This window comes from Alosa sapidissima, chromosome 13, assembly GCF_018492685.1.
Source record: "Alosa sapidissima isolate fAloSap1 chromosome 13, fAloSap1.pri, whole genome shotgun sequence".
In the NCBI taxonomy this organism is placed as follows: Eukaryota; Metazoa; Chordata; class Actinopteri; order Clupeiformes; family Clupeidae; genus Alosa; species Alosa sapidissima.
The window spans coordinates 20,959,947-20,965,988 of record NC_055969.1 but is presented as its reverse complement, the minus strand read 5'-3'; positions in this window follow the sequence as shown (position 1 = coordinate 20,965,988).

The following is a 6,042-nucleotide window of genomic DNA, read 5'->3' as shown; positions in this document are numbered from 1 at the left end:
GTTATGTATTCTGTTTGCTGTAAGTGTGTCTGTTGGTAGAGCCTGGCTCTGGAGATGGTGTTAAACTTTGAGGAGGCAGGGAGAGAAAGAGAGAGAGGGCGCTGCATGAAAGCTGAGTTTCAGGCTCAGAAGTTGGTGTGACTTCACAGTAACAGCTCGTGTAAAATGCATGATAAAAAAACAGCACAAAAGGAAGCAACAAAAGATCCTTTGTTTGTTTGTTTGTTTGTTTGTTTGAGAGCAGGCAAAGCCCTTGCTCATTTCCTCTGATCGCATGGCATGGATTTATCAAAACAGATCCAGTGAAGTGGAACAATGCAAACTACACAGCTGGGGGCTGCAGCAGCGGGGGACCACATCAGGGCCACGTCAAGGCCACATCAGGGCCACATCAGGGACATATCAGGGACTTAGCAGGGACACATCAGGGCCACATGACAACTGCTGTCAAGTTCTAGTCTAGTCTAGTCAACTTCTTCAACTTCTTCTCGCCTCTTCTCTAGTTATTTTCTCATCCCCCTTCTAACAGCGGTCAGGCTTTGAATTATTACCGCCTGCTCCTAGTGAGATCTGGGCATCCTCAGAGAGACATATCATCGCCAGCCGTTATGGCCATCCCAGTGGACCTCACACTGCTGTCTTCTCTCTCTCTATCTCTCTTTCTCTCTCTCACACACACACACACACACATGCATGCACACACACATGCACACACACACACACACACACACACACACACATACACACACACACACACACACACACACACACACACACACACACACACACACATATACACACACACACTCACACACACAAAGACCCACACACACACATGCATGCACATCCACACGCACACACACACACACACACACACACACACACACACACACACACACACGCTGCATGTACAACTGAAGAGACTGAAGAGGGTTTGCCCTGAGGTCTGAGACGCAGCAGTGGAGCGTTGATGCGGGCTGATGAAATTTCCCCAAGGGTGCCTCAGAGCCACTAATTAGGGTGAGCTGAAACACCTTTGCCTCCGTGCCATTAAAGTTTACATGCGGCTTCCTCTCTCTTGTCAGTCCTCTTTTTAGTGTGTGTGTGTGTGTGTGTGTGTGTGTGTGTGTGTGTATGTGTGTGCGTGTGCGTGTGTGCGTGTGTGTGTGTGTGTGTGTGTGTGTGTGTGTCTGTGTTAGAGAGAGAGAGACAGAGCGGGTGTTCTGGATCTTCTGCATTCAGAACACTCTTTCATTCTCTTAATTTTCCACAACCTGCTGTTTTTTTTTCTCTCTCTCTCTCTCACACACACATCCACACACGTACATACACACACAAAGACACACACACACACACACACACACGCATGCACACAATTCCTCACATACACATAAACTCTCTCTTTCCCTCCCTCAGTGTGCTTGCAGATTGAGCATAGCCCATGGATAGCAATGGCTTCTCTTCAAGAGCAAGCTGGGATTCAGTCCTCCAGTGGAGCGGTTTTGGAGAGAGGGGGGGCTATGATTGTTTGAGGTAATGAATTGAGAAGCTGGGTTTGATTTTCGTTCTTTTCAGCATTTCATTTATAGTCCTGTCCACAGGGCAGAAGTGCAATACCTCTTTGTTAAAATGTTGTATTGGGGTCAGCAGCTAAGATGTCCATTTGGAAGTGCAAGGAAATTACATATTGGGGGCTGGCTCAATTGATCCTGCAGAGGTTTTTAAATGGATAGTGTCTGGCCTGGTTCAAATTGAATATGCCTGTTATAAACTAATGAATGACTTGTGTTTTTCTGCTTCTTGGATTGTGTGTGTGTGTGTGTGTGTGTGTGTGTGTGTGTGTGTGTGTGTGTGTGTGTCATGTTTCAGCCAAGGATGTCAGCCTTGTGTTTGAGGGATTCGTTTTGGGATGCTGTAAGGATGTAACATGTAAAAGTGAATGACAATGGCCTCTTTAATGAAGTTTAAATTAGTTTTTAAGCCATTCTCTCTCGCTCTCTCTCACACTCTCTCTCTCTCCACATCCTCAGAGTGTGTAATGGCAGATTTCGCTGGTTGTTCAGCTGCTAGTCCCTGTTGTACATCCATTCTGCTGTATCCAGGTCAGCCATTGAGAGCTTTCAGGGACCCTCTCATATTCACAGCAGCCTGCGCTGCCACAGCCATAAGAGGTGCTGACAGTAGAAACATCTTTTTGTTTTGTTTTTTCACTCCAGCTACCCACAGTGTGGCTCTATCCACTCTACACACATGCGGTTGACTGACTGTCAAGAGACCTTGTTACTGTGAGCGTCACGTGACCCTGAAGCACAGCAGCACTCTAAAGTGATCATGTGTTTTGAGGGGTCAGAGAGACATATAATAATAATAATAATAATAATAATAATGTAAATCAGGTTTCTAGGCCAAGTATACTTGCATATACAAAGAGTTTGGTCTCTGCATTTATCCCATCCGTGAACACACAGTGAGGTGAAGCACACACTAACCCGGAGCAGTGAGCTGCCTTGCTACAGCAGTGCTTGCTGAGCATTGAGGGGTTAGGCGCCTTGCTCAAGGGCACTTCAGCCGTAGATGTGGGCATGAGAGAGCATTGCTCGACCACTTCCCCCACCCAAATTTTTCCTACTGTTTAGGGATCGAACCGGCAACCTTTCGGTTACAAGCCCGAAGCCCTAACCAGTACACCATGGCCAAATAATCAAACTCAAGGTCACTTTACAGAGTCAAAGCAAAAACAAAACAAGAGAGGAGGAGGGATAGAATAGGCATAGAAGTCTATGCAGTGGTGGTCGAAAAGTGGTCATGAAACAGAAACGTCTGAATAACTATATAAATGCATGAAATGATGATCTTATTCAACACCTAGTGATGTGACTCACCATCTTGCACTTGATCATTACTACTCTGCATGTATTTCATAAAACAGTGCCAGGCTTGGACATGATATACCACATCATCAAACAGCATGTGTTTAGAATTTACGCTCACATTCACATGAATGTATTCATTTAGCTGACACTTTGATCCAAAGCAACTTTCACATGAGGAATAAGGATCAAGCTGCGGTGCAGTAGGAGACTGGAGAGTTACTGTAAATCTCTACATCCCTCCTCTACCTCCCTCTTCGGATGCTGCATTCCTGACAACTCAGACGCCGGAGGTCAGACTTCAATTCCAACCTTGAAGTTGGGGTAGATCGACTTACACGGAGTTCAGAAGTGAGAACTCCAACTTCAAGTGGTGGTTCCATTGTACTTTTTCCCAGTATGAGGTCAGCATTCTTGACCTCCGAGTGTGTCTGGAATGAAATTGGGAGATTCCAAGAAGGAAATATCTGACTTCCGAGTTGTCTGGAATGCAGCATAACTCCTAGCACTCCTAGCAGGTCTCCTCTGCACCACTGTAGCTTGAATGGTAGGCCTATTCTCTTTCTGTAAGGCGGGGATCACATCAGCCTGCGGCAGTGGCAAACGTAACGCAACGCTCAGACCATAATACGTTTTATCTCGTTACTAAGCAACACAAGCGGTTTGTCAATTGAATACACTCGCGTTGCGCTTTGAAAGTTGAGCCAAGTTCAATGCTCAGCTTGTTCAACGCTAGCGTTACGTCAGCGTTGCCACCGTTCCGCTGCTGAACCATAGAGAACCTGCCGCTTGCCACTGGCTAATGTGATCCCCGCCTAAATCGCTTTGGATAAAACTGTCTGCTAAATGACTAAATGTAAATGTGAATCTTACCTTCACATATAAAAACAAGATAGATAGTCATTAGCAAACTAGAGAACTACAGTGCAGAGATATAAGTATAAACAAAGGACATACAGTATGCAGGAGAGATGGTAGCAGATAGAGAAAGAAATGCCCAGCATATTAGGGTTGTCAGAGGTGGAGGGTCTTCTAAAAGATATTAGAAGACCCTCCAAATATTTTATGCAATATTGCACTTCAGTCTCATCATTCTCTCTGCATCCAGGTCCCTCAGCTCAATGATGTTTTAAGCCCCCGCATCGTCGACTTCAAAGCAGCGCTGCGACTGTCAACTTCAAGGCACCTAACCCTCACCTTAACCCTTGCCTAACCCTAGTGCCTTTCATGCATCGCTGTCTGGAAGACAACGTTGGGGACTTACAACACCATAGAAAAAACCTTCACCACACTGCTCACTCTATTATACTTACTTGGACATCATGGTACATCCTCTAACAGCAGTCTATATTTTAACTCTTGGTTAGGAAACAACAGAAGTGTGTTCCACACCTGTGGCTGCGGAATGGGAAGATGGACGATGCTAAATGGGGCCTGGGGTATTGGGGGGGGAGTTACTGTACTTAAGTAAATTTTCCACGTATTTGTACTTTACTTAAGTAAAATTTCTAGTGCATACTTTTGACTTTTACTTCGTTACATTTTACAGCAATTATCTGTACTTTTACGCCGCTACATTTCTACAACACCATCGTTCCTTTTTACGATACATTTTATGATCAGTTTTTTTTTTCTCTCTGACAAACACGTTTGTTTTACCAGGGGGCGGGGTTGCTACCACAGATTCTGGAGCGCTACGTGCCCAGCTTCTAAATCTTAGAAACATAAGCTTCTAGTCTAGACCAGGCAAAGCGTGAGCTTGTAGCCATCTGCATTCGGTAGGCTATATTCACCAGACCCATGGCTACACTGTACATGCAACTGTGTTCTGTGCCTTTCTCTGTCTGTTATCTGCAGCCTTAGGGCCTCCTCTCCGATGAGATTGCTATCCGCGGATCAGTGAAGTTACAGGCTATGCCCATGCTTCTGTCACACGTCTGATCATTTGCGGCACAAATGAATGGTAGACTATTAATGAACCGGTGGCCGGAAAAAAACGTAACATTTTCCAGATTAGGAAATATTCCTTAATTGTGTGTGATCAAATAAAGATGCATACAATTGGGGGGTAGTAATGTGAGCGTTCATTCAATGTCTATGCGTCTGAACCTAATCATAAAGATACCTTTCTCAGCAACTTTTCTGTTCAATCAGCATAATTGGCATTACGATCCACCCGACGTTTCCCTTGTCTACCCCGTTAAACTTCAGGCTCTCGTGTTTTGCTGACTGATATTACTCAGCAGATCACCCTAGTTAGATAACCAGAATTACAGTCTCTAGAATTGTAGGTGTAACAGGGTGGTACATAGGAAGGGCCAAGGGGCCAATCACAGTAGCCTGACTACGCCACCCTGAGGCCTAGTGCATCAGGGAATCTTTAAGAGATCGTACCTCTAAACAGACACAGCTCGTAGGTTCAAATATTACACAAGGGAGACATGAATTCCAGCAAAGCAAAAGATTTATTAATACACAAAAGTTGGGAAGTGGAGATCTGAGGGTGGCAACTATGGAAATCCACACAAATATCATGCAGCATTAAGAAAAGCGCACCTATTACACAGCAAAGGCACACTGCAAAGCGATAAGCCATATACAAACCCACACCACACGTATGCTCAGAGTAGCCCCCCTCAGAGCCACCTCCCTACTAAATAAACATAAGTTACCAACAGAAGGACAAGACAGGCAACACAAAAACCAAACATAAAATAACCAAAGCAAAACCAAGACAAGACAAGACAGCAGCACGACCCATGTTCCCCATCAGCATGACTGTGCTGCCTAAAAGAACAGAACACAGAAGATTAAACAAAGAACACACCACAATATACATAACATAAAACCACAAATGTTTATGGGGAGACAGCATACCTGACGGTAGCAGGCAGGGGCTACACCAGTGGAGTCTACATTGCTACTGGCTGCTGCCCCTCTTAAGTAGCACTCCACTGGTGCCAGATTGATCAAAAGCCTATGCCCCGCCCCCTTCATTAGCACTTCCATGGTGCTATGGGGAAATAGCAGGCAGAGAAGGTCTACCTGCTACATAGGTCAGAATGTAAACTGGGCCACAGATGGTAAGCACAATTGCATTATCTAGTCGAGTATAACCTAAAACTAGCTTAATTAAAATGCCACAGCCCATACTGATTTTTCGTTTTAGAAT